The 16,649-nt window shown below is 48.4% G+C and overlaps 1 protein-coding gene across 1 annotated transcript in view; it reads left to right on the top strand.

The window, feature by feature from the left end:
* The first annotated feature begins 1,700 nt into the window (after positions 1-1,700).
* Positions 1,701-16,649, top strand: part of MIDEAS (mitotic deacetylase associated SANT domain protein) — a 66,892-nt gene continuing 51,943 nt past the window's right edge. The window contains exon 1 of the mRNA XM_033850877.2: positions 1,701-1,834. The gene's annotated coding sequence lies outside the window, so the exon portion shown is untranslated. The remainder of the gene's footprint in view (positions 1,835-16,649) is intronic.

Below are 16,649 nucleotides of genomic sequence, written 5' to 3' on the forward strand. Positions count from 1 at the left end.
TTTCAAACATTTACATCGTCTGCTAATTATTCCTGGGCATGCAGAAATACTGAATATTCATGAAATTGTGACTGAGAATTCAGAATCACGGTAGTGAACAAAGAAATATTCTGCTCTTGTCCTAGCAAATATGGAGTATCACATGATTGTTTTTAGAAGTATATTCTCTCTACTCCTCTTGATTATGGCGTTGCTTGCCTTAAGCGGAATGCATTAAGGAATTACTTCTATTTCAAAATTGAAATGGACAATCCCTCCACCACCAGCCCACAATAGTGTGATGTCATAAAAATTTCAGAGAATTATAATTATTGAGAGTATAATAATGCACTTATTTCTCAGAACGTTATTTTTCTTACATGATACATTTTGTATTTATAATGTGCCATTAATAATGTCTCGGTAGAAATCATAATTGTGCATAAAGGGCTGCAATGTGGGGGATTTCATGTTGCTAGGAGAGCTTCTATCTTCATACTCCTGGGTAAGTCTGCGTTTGTGGTTTCCCATTAGGTATTAACACAGACCCGGGGATCATTTCTCAGATGTTACTTTCTATCAATTTTACATCCACCTTTCTGGACAAAGCCTTCACTCAACTCTGCGGTTTCCTGTGCTTTAGTAAAAAGATGAAGCATTAGAATGGAAGATTCTGTGATCTGGCCAATGTGCTTGTAGAAGCAGTATTTGGGGAAAAAGGGAAAATTGTGGAGCCCTAACCGATGCTTTTGAACCACCTTTGAAAGGGTCCCTGTTTTCACAACAAGCTGCAATGAAGCTAACGTTACTATTAGGAAAGCCTTCCACTGCAGTTTCAAATGTCTTTTTTTTTTTTTTTCCTCAACCACAGCAAAGGCTAACCCATTTTCTTTCCAGCTTTACCGGATCAGGAATTCTTCCCGAAAGACCGCTGTTTAACTACTTTGTTGCTATTTATCAGGAACCAAAAAGATGGCTTTTTGTTTTTGTAGTTTTGAATAGGGTGAGCGAATTTATTTTGGGCAATGATAAATTTCAGAACTACTACTGCCTGAGGCTCCTTTTGTCAGGACTCCACCCTACCCTCCAAGTCACTTTTGGTCCGTGACGAAATACGGAATGCATCAGGCCCCAAAGAGACCTGTGAGTTGACTGTAAAGGAGGAGGTGGAAATCGCGGGGGAGGATTAGAACAGAAACTATTTTTCAGCCCCAACTTGGGCGCTGAAATAGCCCCCTGAAGTCATAAACGCTGAACGTCCTGTTCCCTTATAATTAGTGGAAATGACGAAGGACAAGTGTGCAGATCTTTTGAGGGAATGTGGGAAGAAGAGACCCTTTTAAGGCCCAGCTTAGGCATTATTTGGTGGGGAAAAAAAAAACAAAAACAAAGCAAAAACAAACACAGAGCACTGTGCTTTCCAACAGGACCTTCTAGCAGCAACACCAAACTGAAAAACTTTTCTCCTTCCCCATCCTTTGTTTTTCCCGTAACCCCAGCTCTGGGTCCCTGAACCCCAACACCATCTTCCAGATCCAGCCTGAGAGCAGCCTCGACCGCACTTCTTCGGCGCGGAAACCACCCTGCTGGAGTGAGCCTCCCCCAGAGGGGTGCAGGCTCGGCGGACTGCAGCCCGCTTCCCCCGGCAGCCGAGGGCGCGCAGAGCCGGGGGCGCGGGCGGCTGCAGGGCCCGGCGCGCCACCGCGCGAGCTGCTGGGTCACGGCCCGGGCCGCGCCACCCGTTCAGCGAGGAAGTGACGACTGCGCCGTCCCGAGAGCAACAAAGTTTGAGTCTGCGGGCCTTGCTCGCCTGCGCCCCGCGCCCCTCCGAGCGGCCCCGGGATCCAGCGCGCAGGTAAGCCGCGGAGCTCGGCAGCCCCTCCGCAGCCGGGGCGCCGACGCCCGGAAACGTTCGGGGCAGGGGCTTGGCCGCGCGGGCGGGGATGTGGCGGGACGGGTAGGGCCGGCTGCGCTGGGCTTGCGTGCGAGGGGCGCTGCAGGGAGGGAGCTCGGCGGCCGGGATCCGGGCCCCGGGCTGCGCCCCTGTGGTCGCCGGTTTGCCGCGGGACTTAAACCAGCCAGGGCTGCAGTCGGGCCGCTCCGGGCGCCGTTGGCTAGAGGAGGGGTGCAGGGAAGGGGCCTCCCGTGTCCTGCGTCCGAGGCTAGTCCTCCACCCGGCGCTCCCCAGCGCGACAGGCTGGGCGCAGCGGTCCCCCAGTTCCCGCCCGGTGCTTCCCAAGGAAGCGTGCTCTTCCTTTTCGTAGCCCTCGCCGAGGTCGCAGGAAGGAAGTTAAAGGAACTTTCACCCCCTTTTTCTTAGCTTGGCCTGACAATGACGAAGAGCAGAGCAACTCGGAAGTTTGGGAAAACAACCCTACGCATTTCCAAAATGCAAAACCAGAATTGCCCCGAAGCCCCCTTTGAACAAACCCCTCTGACTCCCCCACCCTTTCTCCTCCCACACTACGTCCCGAGCCTGACAGTAATCACTAAGGCCTAACACTTCGCAATTTAGCCATAAAAGCTGTCAGCGCACCCACCTACATATGTGAGTGTTTTCTATATAAAACTCCAAAACCCGCTTCCAGTGGACTCTTTGAGGCATCTCACTCTTCTCTGTTTTCGAAAACTGCTAGGGCTGCAGGAATGTGCTTGGGAACTTTGATGGTGGTTCCCGCCGCCCTCGGTAGCCTCGTGGAGCAGGCCTTTTTTTTTTTTTTTTTTTAAGAACAGCTGAGAAGCTTATGACATCCCTGCATAGTAACTTGGGACTGGCGGGTCGGGCGGGTGGCGCCCTAGTTCCCTGGCTTGGAGTCTTCAACTGTAGCAGCAGCTGCGGCGGCGGGGACGCGTTGGTGTGTGCAGGAATGTACGTCCGTGCCGTGAAGACTCCTTTGACATGGGATGTCTAGAAGTTGAATGGTGCAGTTCCTAGCGGCAGCTTCCTGGCGGCCTGTGATTACAGCGTGATTGCACAGTCAGGCATTGTTGGCGTGGATGTTTATACACAGGCTATTGTGCAAGACCTCGGGGGCAGAGAACAAAATGCAGATTTGCATTGCAGATGCCCAGGACAGATCTGGGTCAGAGCTGCAGTCACCAAGTTCTTTTTGGCCTTTCACCTTAGCTAGGTGATTTATTTCCTCGTTTATCCCTAAAACTCGGACAATTTGCCAAACGCCAGAGAAGTGAAGTGGACCCGGGAGGGCAGGATCTTTTCACTTCCACCTCTGGCAGCCTGAAAACTACCCCAGGAACTGTACCCTTATTTGTGCCTGTAGAAAATGTGGGATGATGTCAGCAGGAAAAGGAGATGGGAGATGGCTATCAACATCCCTAAACGGGAAAGCAGTTTGAATTAGCAAAATTGCATGGCAGCTGGATTGGGGCCTGGTTGCAAAGAGGACACGTCAGACGTGTGACTGTGCTGGTGAGCTAGACTTTGAGCCTTGAAGTGTCAGCTGCAGAAACTTAGTGGGTGGGTCCTAATTCCTTCATTGTGTTCTGGGCAAAGGGAAGAGTGCTGGGGCTTTAGGCTGTGTGTCTGTGCCAGTGTCGGGGGCGAGGGTCCGAGGGGGTGGGGGTGGGGGGGGAGGCAGAGGAGTGACTCATGTTCATTTTCTCCAGAGGAACTCCCCCACCCCCTTCCTGAGCAAGGCCTGCTGCACAGACCAGGGTGGGTGTCCTCACACCTCCTGAACTGCTGTGCTGCAGGAAGGGAGCTAAGCCTTCAAGTGTGGAAAGAAGGCAAACAGGTTCTCCTTGAGGGCCTCAGAGGTGGCTAACTGTAGTAGAGGGATTTAAAACACAGTCAAAAACATGTACAGGATGCATGCTAGGTCATTCTTCCCACATGCCAAATCTCAGCCCCCTCTCTCCCTGCCCTAGGTAGAGACTCTGCCGGGGTAGCACTCAGCCCTGCTAAGGGGTCTGTGTGACTCGGCAGCAGGTACCGATGGCCTGGCACACCAGAGCTTCCCCATGCCTGGCCTTCTCCCCAGCCTAGTAACTGAGTTTCACCTGGTGGGAAAATGCTGTTTTGCAACCTCATGCCAGCTGCGTGTCACGGGCACAGTGACCATTTGTCAAACCAAAACATTAGGGCATATTCCCTGGCAGACACCTATGTGCTTCCAGAGACTCAAGGAAAAGCATGTGAAATCAGGACGTTTCTGGAAAGTCTGGGACTTCAGACACAGTTGCCACAGGGGAATGAGGGTTAGAGCAAAAACACCACAGAAGTAGGAGTTCCCATGAGTTGCACAACCCCTTGTTTTGGGTACATTTGGGTTTTCAGTGAACTTGACTGTCAAGGTCCTGGTCAGCTGTATCACCTGACCATGGCTGCTTTAGTAAGAGCCTACTGGTACCCAGAACTAGTCTAGAGGGGCGGGGACGGGAGCATTCCCTTCTGACTCCAGCGGAAAGACAGCTTTGAGTTTGCAATCCTTTGTGTTCATGTAGACCGTGCAGAGACTAAAAGTGCCCAAAGGCCCCAGGGAGTGTGGGCAGGAGAGCAGGGGAGAGGGACCCCTAGCAAAGGCCAAAGAAGGAAGGACTCAGACCCCACCCCCTGCCCCCCAGAATTGTGGAGCCACCTGGAGCAGTTGCCCGTCCATGTCATCAGTTCAGCCTGGTTGATTTTTGTGCATAACTCATGCATGCCCTTCCCTTGGCTTGCTCAGCTTTGCCTCTGTATTCACAGAGCTTGCCCTGCAGTTGTACCCAGCCCAGTTTAAGACCGGAAATTTAATCCTGACTTCCTCTTCCACCTTACATAAATGCTGATTTATGGCCTAAAGTTACTGCCCAGTTCATGGCCCCAGAGTAGCCCTGCCAACTGCCTCGCTGTGCACAAGTAGGAACAATATTGAAAAAGCTCTGAATCAAAATGTGACCGATTTTTAAAAATCATTTTATTGTTTTAAGAGGAGAAACTATTTGGGTAGTTAGGAAGCTCCCAGCAACTTTGACAAAAACTCCGAGGCTCCACTGAGAGAGGCAGATGGCAAAGTCCTCTGCAAGGGGATGGTCTTAGTATGGAGGGCTTTTATGCTCTCCGGGCCCAGTATTTATATTTCTGTTCATCTACCTCCTCCCAGCTGCCTCCCTACACCGCAATTCCATGTTTTGACATCACAACTAACCTCCAAAAAAGGAGGCAGAACACCTCCAGCCAAAAGAGGGCATTCCAGACTCTGAAGAAAGTGCTGCAGTTTTCCAGATGCCCGGCAGTTCTGTCCTGCAAATTTGTTTCCTTCTTTAAAATGAGCCCCCCTTCATTTCTCATTCTCACTGAAGCATCTCTTTGTGAGACCCTTCAACCTTTTTTTTCTTTGTCTACATGACACAGGGCAGTGCTTTACGACTTTCTCTCTCAAGTGCCACTTGAAATACACACAGGTCTTTGAAAAAGCCTGGGATAAAGGGCTCCTCTGTAATCTCACTTAAAATGCCTGTTTGCAAGGGTCAGCCTCCTGCTCAGCAACCTTCAGTGGCTCCCCACTGTCTGCACAGTAAGGATCAAACTTCTAGGATGGCAGTCAGGGCCTCCCACACAGGGGTCTGGCGTCCACTGCTCTCCTGCCCTAGCCCTTTGCTCTGACCTGGTGACCCACTCTGTGTGTTTGTCCACACTGCTTGTGGCAAGCATTCCTACCTTTCATGCTTCCCCGGAAGTCTGGAACGCCTCGTCTTTCCTCTCTCCTACTTGGCTCAGTCTTGCTCTCCTTTTTAGCCCTATTCATGTTGCCCTCCTTAAGAATGTCCCCTGTTCCACCCTGTGGGCCTCTCCCTGGAACTCCAGTAACATCCACTGGGGGCCCCTGATGAAGAATCCTTGAAACTTGGTCTAAAGGATTTTCAGCTTCTCCTTTGGACCATAGCTCCGATCATACCCTTCCTTTAGCTTCTTAAATGTGCTTTTGGGTGGATCAGTGTTACCACTTTTCAACTAAACTGGAAGTCCTTGTTTTATACATCTTTGTATTCCCAGCCCTGGGGTTCCTGGTGAATGTTGGATGATGGGGATGATGGTGATGATGAGGAAGATGCAGCAGATGCAGTGGCCTTCAGATACTGTTGGCTGTGCATAGGCACACACCCAAGCCAAGCGCCAAGGGCCATGATTCCCAGTCTTTTTTTTTGGCGGGGGCGGGGGGGTTATTTATTTATTAACATCTTTATTGGAGTTTAGTTTCTGCTGTATCACGAAGTGAGTCAGCTATACGTATACATATATCCCAATTGGTTCCCAGTCTTTATTCTGAACATTCACCCAGCCCTGCCTCCTTCTGTCTGTTGGCCTCTCTCTGGTGCCTCCTAGCTTTGTACCTCTTGTTCAGCTTCTTTTCCAGCACCTCTTCCCCCTGGTTGCTAGACAGTGTCTGTCCAGCTTCAGCACTGGCTCCTCCTTGTCTTGATTTGGGCCTAGTTGATCTGCCCCAGGATGTCCTAAGCCTGAGCACTGGCTCTTTGGGGAGAGCATCCTCAAAGGGAACCAGACTGATAGAAGGAGGTAGGGCCAACTGTCAGACACACTTGTGAGGAAGGCAAAGAGATGCTTCCTGGTTGACCATAGCTTTGATTTGCCCAAATAGGTACTGACTTATAAAACTAGGCTAAACTATAAAACTGAGTCTTGGGGAGATCCTTGCTAAACCCTAGCATCAGGTTTAACTAGGAGGATTCTGTTGTCTCCACCCAGTTCTCATGCTAGTAATCTCAACCTTGCCATATAAGCTAGATTCTTTCTTTTTTAATTGAGATACAATTCACATGCCATAAAATGCACCCTATACACTAAATTCCTTAAAAAAGATTTTTTTAAAATAAAATCTGGTAGATTCTTTTTTCCCCAGTTTTCTTCTCAGAAAGGTAATATGCAACCCAATTGCCCATCAACAAATGAATGGATAAAGATGTGGTATATGCATACAATGGAATATTACTCAGCCATAAAAAAGAATGAAATTCTGCCATTTGCAGCAACATGGATGGACCTAGAGAATATTATGCCCAGTGAAATAACTCTGGCAGAGAAAAACAAATACTGTATGATACCACTTATATATGGAATATGAAAAATAATACAAATGAAGGTATATGCAAAACAAAAACAGACTCACAGATATAGAAAACAAACTAGTGGCTACCAAAGGGGAGAGAAAAGTGAGGGGGACAAGTTAGGGGTATGGGATTAAGAGATATAAACCACTATGTATGAGATAGATAAGCAACAGGGATATATTATATAGCGCAGGGAACTATAGCTGTTATCTTGTAATAACTTAATGGAGTATAATCTGTAAAAATACTGAATCAGTATGCTATACACCTGAAATTAATAAAATACTATAAATCAACTATACTTCAATTTTTAAAAAACAGGTAATACATACCTGTAGTTCAAAATTCAAAAGATGTAAGTTATACAGTGTAAAGTAAGTCTCAAAAATAATTTCAATATAGACAATAGATTACTATACAGATATATACATACGTATAAAAATGTAATGGAATTAGAAAAATAAGTGTGTATTTTAACCTTGAGGGAAGGAAGACCTTCTTAAGAAAGAGACAAAACAGAACTTATAAGAAAATACTGATAAATTTGATAACATAATCCTTTGAAAAAATAAATTTTCCATCCTCTATTGTTCCCCATTTCTTCATTCTGTCAGTGTCCCTGTCTTAGGCAACTACAATTTGTCATTTTTCAGCTATGCTTCCAGATGTAGCTTTTGCACATAGAAGAAAGTATGAATCTATAAACAAATGCTGGCATACTCTACACAGCATTCTGCATTCTGTGTTTTTCATTTTTAATGTGTCTTGGAAGTTATTCTGTATCAGTGCTCGTAGAGCCACCTCATTTTTTCCATTGACTAAATTGTATTCCACTGTATGAAAATGCCATCAATTATTTAACTAGTCTACTACCGCAGAACGTTTGGGCTGTTCCCAGTCTTTTGCTATTACATACAATGTTGCAGTCAATATGTTGAATTCACTTTTAATTGAAAATTCTTGATGAACATAAAAGGGGTGAAGCTGGGATTTACCTAGAAAACTTACTGAAAAATTATGCATAAACTGCACTTAATAAACCAATAGAATCTGCTGTTTCACAAAATAATCAATTTTTAGAACTGTAGAACCTTCTATGACTTTTAGGACCTTAGGGACTGCTATCATCCCGCCTCTCTTTTTGTTTTTTATTGGATTTTTCTGGCTGCATTGGGTTTTTGTTGCTGCACGGGTTTTTCTCTAGTTGCGGTTGCGCGGGCTTCTCACTGCAGTGGCCTCTCTTGTTGAGGAGCACGGGCTCTAGGCGCGCGGGCTTCAGTAGTTGTGGTGCACGGCCTTAGTTGCTTCGCGGCATGTGGGATCTTCCTGGACCAGGGATCGAACTCGTGTCCCCTGCATTGGCAGGTGGATTCTTAACCACTGTGCCACCAGGGAAGTCCCCCGCCTCTGTTTTATAGTAACTGCAGTAACAGCATCTCAGAGAATTTAAATCTGGGAAGGGAACCTACAGTAACTCACTTTTAACTAAGGGTCAGAGATGATAATTGACTTCTCTAAGGTCACACAGCTGCAGAATGGAAGAGTCAGGCACAAACCCCACATTCCATTTCTTTTCACCATCTTGCATCGATCATCTTAGTCATCATAATCATCAGTTCCAGCCTATTTGTAAACCAAGGATTTTGTTTACAATTCCATCTCTTTAGTTTCCTTAAGGCAGTACACAAAGATTTAAAAAGAAGAAACTTGACAAAAAACAAAACCAAAAACCAGGGTTGGAGTGAGGCCTTTAAGAAGAGGGATGCTAGAAGGCCCAGGAACACAGACTTAGCACCCCTTGGGCAGCCAGTTAACGCAAGGCTGACTGTCCTCACTGGGCATTTACAGAACAGCTGCAGTGCTCTCAGCACTGCATGTGGCACAACAAGGGGTGCAAAGCAGGGTCCCACTTGCCCCTTCTCTCCAGGAGGCTGACAGTCAGCTTCTGAGATAGGTTGTTGTCAGAGGGAAAAACAGACTCAGGGTGGATTAGTCACTTAAGAACGGAATTTGGTGGAGTTGCATTTTCTGGCGGTCAGGTTCTAAAGTCAGTGTGTAAAGTGAAAAATAAGAATATAATCAAGATTAACCTTGAAAGTCCCTTAGGAGGGCACCAGGTAGGCGGCAGACATACTGGCTCTTGATACTTAAATTCATCTTAGGCTGTTCCTCTAGTTCTGGAAGAAGTTGCAGTTTCCAAGGTCAAGCAGCAGATGAAGTGTCTTGAATTTGGGGGCTCTGTAGTATGAAATATGTGTGTGTTCAAATACTACAGTCTCACTCAGCATGCCGAGATACTTATACTGTGATATTCCGCAGGCAGCAGGCAGCAGGCTCAGGGCTCTTAGCCCATGCTCACCCCTGAATAGATGGAGGGTTTATACGTTAGGAAATGACCATAGGACGTTAAGCAAAAAAGGCTCTTTGAACAGGTGAGCAGGGTGCAACGGAGAGATCCATGGAGTGGGTTTTAACTGCAGGATTGCAGAGGAAGGACTTATGCTTGGGGTGACCTGTCATTGCTGTGGGGCTGGGCGAGGGCAGTGCCATGTGGAGCAGACACTTTTCTCTGCTCTAAGGCCCTAGCCCTCCACATCCGCTCTCCTTCTCTCCCCTTCCCCTGCTTCCCTTCCCCAGCCTCCCTATTGCAGGCCATTGTAAGGGGCCTGCAAGGAATCTACCTCATGAGTCTGTGTCTACTTCCTCTGTGGCCTCCCAGTAGCATGTGCTTTGGGACAACTTAGGAGCCAAATCCACTCCCCGATCCCCACTTCCACTTGAACTAGAGGTGGGGAAAGGCTCAGGATTTCCTCCAAGGAGCCTGTGCTGACCTCCCCAGCTGGCATTTAGGATCTGAATTCCCAGTTATGGAGAAAAAGAAACCTGGCCACAGCAGTAGCAGTGGAACCCTGCCCATTATTGTTTATAGAGTGCTTTCCCCCACATTCTTCCTTCTTTTACTCACTCATGCTGTATGCATTTTTTGAGTCCCTACTGTGTGCTTAGCTCTGTGCTAGGTACTGGGGATGCCTCCCCCTTCAAGGTGTTCACGGTCTGTGAGGGAGACGGACACACACAAAAGCCAAGAGCCATTAGTGCCACGGATGTCAATGTGAAACTGTTCAGGGGTCTGCAGGGCTCAGAGGAGGGACAGGTCGATTCTGCCAGGCCAGAGGAGAGAGGACCGTTAGGAAAGGTCTAGGACGGCCCCAGTGCCTTGCATGGTCCCTGTGCTCAGGGAAGCCTGGGGAATTAATGAATAAGAGGCTTTCTGGAGAAAGTGGTGTGTGAGCGTCCACCAGGTGGCAAAGGGGGTCAGGGCATTCTAGGCACAGGGAGCAGCTCAGGCAGGGCCTGGAGTGGAGGCGTGACACAACACGGTCTTCTCCAGTAACTGCAAGCAGCGGGTGTGATGGAGCACGTGTAGGAGGGGGTGCAGAAAGGACAGACAGGGGCCAGGTCACGGGCCAGCCATTTGTGTCAGCAGAGAGATTTAGACCTTACTCTGAGGGCACTGGGGAGCCACTGAGGACTGATTTTGTGTGTGTGTGTGTGTGTGTGTGTGTGTGTGTGTGTGTGTGTGTGTGAAAGGATCAGATTTTCTTTTTAAAAGGTTACTCACTGTGATGTGGAGGATTGACTGGAGCTGGAGAAAAATGGGCAGTAAAGAGACCAGTGAGGAGGTCATTGCAGGAGGTCATTGTGGTCCCTCGGGTGAGATGGAGGAGTCTGAGCCAGAGCGGTGGGGGAGGGAGAAGCTGGATTAGGAAGGTGTCGAGGGAGTTGGATTGACAGGCCTTGAGGACCAACCAAATGAATAGAGCAAGGGAGAAGTTGAAGTGTTTCCTTAGGTTTCTGCTTGAAACAAACAAGGAGGAGCAGCTTTTAGGGAAGAGACAATGAGTCTAATTTTGTACATGTTGAATTGGAGGTGCCTCCGGGACATCCAAGAAAGCAGTTCTAGTGGGCAGTTGGACATATGGGTCTGGGGCAGGAGACTCCCACAAGGGATGGCAATGGGCAGCATTGCCCCCTCCACGAACTCTAACCAAGCTACCCCAAATAAACATCATTTAAGTAAAAATGATGACTTACTGTGCAGCTACAGCTTCAAGACAAGTTCCAGACAAACCCAGTTACCTCCCAGTAGCCCCCTATGTCTGTCAGACACTCTGGAACAGACACTTGGGAATCACCAGAACACAGAAGGTGGTTGGAGCTAGGGGAGCTGATGGCATCACCCATGGAGAGCATGCAGTAGGAGGCAAGGGGATCACCGTTTAAGGGGTACGATACTAGGCAAGTCAGCAACGGAGACCAGAAAGGAACCAATGGTGAGGAAGGAAGAAAACCAGGAGAGCATGATGTCATAGATGTCAAAGGAGGAGGGAGCTTTGCATTTTATAACAGGGACCATGGTTTTGTGCACCTAGTACAGCACATGGCACATGGCAAGTTTTCCATAAGTCTTTATTAAATTGAGTTGAAATTGATCAACTGTTAATCATTGGGGACGTCAAGAAAGAGAGGACTGAAAAGAATGATTGACTTAGGAATTAGAAGGTTCCTGGGTCTTTGCCATGGGTGGGGACTTCTCATTTTATTTAACCTCCCTGAGAAATAGGTGGTGCAGGTGTCACCAGGTGCCCCAGGGTTGGAGTGACATGTGCAAGTTCTAGAACGCAGGTTTCTTGACTCCAAGTCCACCTTTCCCTGAACTGATGGGGAAATAGGGAAGAGTCCAAGGGAGTGATAATGCTTTTAATTTCTGATATTAATGCCCCAAATCTAACATCTGGTTAGAACCAGGGGCAGGATGAATTGTTATATTCAGCATTTACGTCATTTGTTCATGTTTGTGATTATTAGGTGGCTGTGATCCTCTCAGATGTGTATTTAGATGAGACTCTTTTCCCGGAGGGAAAGATAGAAGCTTGAGCCTAGGTGTTGTCTCGGGGGGGTGGGGGGGCAGTGCAGAGGAGTCAGTGTAGAGGTAGAAGGACATGGTGGGGTAGTCTAGGTCTTTGGTCTGCAAACAGCAGAAGCTGACTCTGGCTAAATTAATGAGAAAAGGAATGTACTGGAAGGATATCTGGTGACTCACTGAATGTCCTGGAAATCTGGAGACTGAGGCTCAGAAATCATTCAGGACCTGTGGGAAGTTGGGTAGCTGAAACCAAAGACAAGGTGATGATGCCACTGGCCTGGCATCACCGGTGCCTGCTAACCTGACTGCTGCCACCACTTCCAGAATGAATTTTGAACTCTCCCTGATTCTTTGTGTCACTCAATCCACAGGCAGAGCCCAGGCTGAGCATCTGGTTGGCCAGCTTAGGTCACATGCTCATGTTCTCACAGATTCTGGAGGTTACAGCTTCCCCAGTTGCAGGTGGAACTCTCCCTTCCACAAGGACTCACAATGCCAGGTTCCTTAAACCTGGGGACAGGTACGCATGCCAGGTGGACAAGTGTCCACCATAGAAGCCAGAGCCCGTTCTAGCCCTCAGACTGGGATGACTGGGCAGTGCTGGACATGAGGTGGAGATGGGGCATCCCCCATAGGCCACTGAAAATATCCACGTTTTGATCTTAATCTTTTTGGACATCTTTCTGAATCCTTTAGCCTCCAGCTAAACTTTAGGATTCCTTTTTTTAAAAAAATAAATTTATTTATTTACTTATGGCTGCGTTGGGTCTTTGCTGCTGCGCGCGGGCTTTCTCTAGTTGCGGTGAGCGGGGGCTACTCTTCGTTGCGGTACGCGGGCTTCTCATTGCAGTGGCTTCTCTTGTTGCGGAGCACGGGCTCTAGGCATGTGGGCTTCAGTAGTTGCAGCACGTGGGCTCAGTAGTTGTGGCCTGTTGCCTCTAGAGTGCAGGCTCAGTAGTTGTGGCACACGGGCTTAGTTGCTCGACGGCATTGGGATCTTCCTGGACCAGGGTCCCTTGCATTGGCAGGAGGATTCTTAGCCATTGAGCCACCAGGGAAGTCCTAGGATTCTTATATGCTCTGGAGATCTGAGCATTTCATCAGCAGTTGGATTTTTCCTCTGGAATTTGAAGGATTCCAGTGGAAAAGAGAGCTCATCCTAGCATCTGGATCCTCCCTGCACATTTGATTCCACTTGGAAAACTTCAGCGCTGCCTTGTAAGGACAGAGGCCAGAGCTTGGCTCTCTCTGGCTAAAAGGCAGCTACAGTACAAATTCTGTTTCTCCTCTGGGGTTGGGCAAGACCCACAGGGCCGTGAGGTGTTTGGGAGGTGCTACCTTGCTTTTGACTGGGGTTTGTCTTCAGGCTTGGTGCCAAAGTTGTCCAAAGTGACAGGAGTAGGTTCTTCTCACGTTCTAAAGATGTCAACCTGGTGGAGATGTCCTATCCAATATCCTGCCTGAGAGAGAGCTAAAGGAGGTAGGGCTTCATCTGCCTGGGGCTGTCAGCATTGCCAGTCGCATCCCTGCCCAGTTTCCTCATCCAAACAAGAGGGTGTTTGTTCGGTGAGCACTAGCTCCCTTCTTGCCCTCAGATCCTCTGGTTATAGCTCTTTGACATCAGGGCACCTTGACTGAAATCTTGGCCATTCAGTTCCAATAACCTTAGACGAAGGAATTAATTTGCTTTAAAGAGAAAAATGCAGTTTTGAACTTCTGGCCTCATGGCTGTGGTGGCTACCAGCATTTCAAGGGTCTTTTCCACTGGTGCCTGTTAGTGGGGAGCTGCTGCCTCCACGAAGCTGAGTGTGTCAAGGGCTGGGTTCTTGCACCCCGGACTGGAGGTGATTCCTGAGGCTGAGGCCTGCTCACCAATGTGGGGTCAGGGTGACCCCCGGGAAGGACGGAGCAGGAGTGCTCCTAGCCAGTGCTGGCTCTGGCACAGTTTGCACTATTTGCCCATTTTTGTCCAGATGACATAGAATCGTGTTGAGAACAACACGGAAGCGGAAAAGATGTCTTGGAAGGATCTGAGCTGTTTTTACTAAAACACAGCTTTGATCACGTCACCCCTCTTAAAAACCTTTGAGGGCTGCCCAAGTCCTGCAGGAGGAACCTCACATTCCTCAGAAAGGCCCCCAAGGCCCTGAGAGCCCCAGCCCACCTCTCCACCTCCTCTCCTGCCTCTCCCCGTTCCCTAGCGCCGCCCTCTATGTTCTCTCCGCTCCTCCGCGCTCCTCCAGGCCTCTGTGCCTTGTGCATTGTTGTTCCCCCTACCTGGAGCCGTCCTCCCTGCCCTTTTCCTGGCAGAAGCCCACAGAACCGGTCAGAAGTCACCTGCTTCCTTGCTGCCTTCCTGAGCTGCCACCTTAGCGTTTCTGCAATCGAGCTTCCCCACAGGAGGATGCTGGCATCAGCTGCAGGTGTGCCTGCCTCCTCCCTGGCCTAGCACTGTGCCTGGCACACAGTAGGTGTCCCGTGATGGGACCGGAAGGGTGGCCTGAGGGGATGTGAGGGCGTAGGGGCAGGCCCAGGACCTGGCCTCGGTCAGGGGACACGTGTGATTGGTGAGCTGACAGCCTCCCTTTGCACCTGCTGGTGGAGCTGCTGCCTTGGTGGCTTTGCTGTTTCTCTGAACCTGAGGGAGACCCTGGTGAGGGTGGGAAGGGGATTTAGGGCCACAAAGCCAGCACCTGGGTCCCCCTCACCCTGAGGAGGCATCTATGGTGAGGAGCTGGTTTAAAGGTGGCAGAGACTTTCCTCCCCATCAGCCCAACCCCTGAAGAGGGCTAAACACCAGCTGCCCTTGGAGGACCCCTTAGTGTCCATGCCTGGCATTGTCTGCTGGCTTTGCACAGAGAAGGAACTAGGGAGAACGAGTCAGCACAGCATGAGAGGAGGCATGAGGCTCTAAAATGGAAAGCCCTGGTCAGCCGAGTGACCGTCAGGACAGGCTGGGGCTCTTTCTGTTGGAGGAAGAGGGGCACCCACCTGACAATGACTGCAGGATGCAGCAGGAGCCCCAAAGCAGGCACTTGGGGTCTCAGTTTGTCTATAAAATGAGACACTTACACCACATGTGGTTCTTTCCTGCTCAGAAATTCCCCGAGCCTGTGAACGGAGCCTGGCAGGCGGTGTCTTTGTGGTGCCTCACAGTGGGGCCTGTGTTACCTCACAAGAACCCTCCTGGTGTGGAGTAGTTACCCGGGGTCTGCATGCACTAGAGAGAGCCGTGGAGGAGCATATTTCCCACCATTTCTGATGAGGTGGACTTTCTTTCTTAAGAGATTTTCTTTCTCAAAGTTGAACCCACACATGCATGGGCCTACTTGACCACTGTGAGTGCATGGCCTCTGTTGTTTGCAAAATATGTTTCCAGACCAGGAAGCACATCGTATTTCTAAGATCTCTTTTAGGAACCCATCGAAGTGTGTCTTTGTTCTTGGCCCTTGGAAGATCAACTCAGAGGAAACTTGAGTGGTGGGGTGGGTTTGATGTCCTAGGGAGGTGTTGGCCCGTTTTGGGAGGGATCTGTTTTGGGATCTGCCTTTGTTTCTGCCTCCAGGGGGCCTGCTCCCTCCTCCTGTCCAACTCAGTCCTCCACCTTCCTACTCACATCTCTGTCCTCCTTCCTCATCCCTCCCCAGCAAATCAATGGAGCTGCCTCCAAGCCATCCTACCTTGCTTGGTAGGATTGGGAGGTGTCAGGAAAACTACTTTTGAAAAAGATAGTCCAGGTAGCTCACATAGAACAATGTATTTTTTAAATGTAAACTTGAAGCTATAAAAAATGTTAATTTCCTTTTACGCACTAGTATTACTCTTGGGCATTTATTCTAAGGAAATAATTCTAGAAAGGAAAAGAGCTATACGCACAAAGGTATTTATAGCAACGTTGTTTAAAATAGCAAAAAACTGTAAACAGCCTGAGTGTTCCACATGGCTATATAATTTGTGATACCTAGACTCAGTGGACTATTGTGCCACTGTTAAATTAATATGAAGATGATATTAATTCATGCGAAAGTGCCGAAGAATTTTGGTGAAAAAGTGGCTTCTGTTTTAACAGGCAGATTGCACATACACTTGACGAGTGCAGAAAAACTGATTACATTGGCTATGGTATAAATTGGCATAAGGTAAATACAAGATTTAGGTGAAGTGGTTATGAGTGGAGTACTTGTGTGTTTGAAATTGCTTTACATATATATACTTCTATATAATACTTTAATATATATTATATAATATCTATTAATATAGTTGAATATATTATACCTTTATAACATTTCTATTATATATTAGTTTACTCTAATATATACTATACTTATATAATAAATACATGTATATACTTATATATTATATACTTAAAAAAAAAAAGACCTTAACTTATCAACATCTTTGGATCTGGGTGGGAAGGAGGCCAGGGGGAGGAACTCCAAGCCTCCCATCTGTTACCACCTGAAAGAAGGAACTGCTGTGTCTTATCAGCCCCCTGCACTGCAGGGGCTGGAGAGTTCAGATTGGCCGAGCCTGGCTTCATAGGTTGGCTAACTACATAACTTCGGGGCTCCCAGTGGACTCGGCCTGATGCAGGCGACCCTCAAGTGGCCTCAGAGCCCCAGATGATTGTTTGCACCTGGGTTTCTAGGGAACCAGCCCAGTGAGTACATGTGGC

This window comes from Tursiops truncatus, chromosome 2, assembly GCF_011762595.2.
Source record: "Tursiops truncatus isolate mTurTru1 chromosome 2, mTurTru1.mat.Y, whole genome shotgun sequence".
Lineage (NCBI taxonomy): Eukaryota > Metazoa > Chordata > Mammalia > Artiodactyla > Delphinidae > Tursiops > Tursiops truncatus.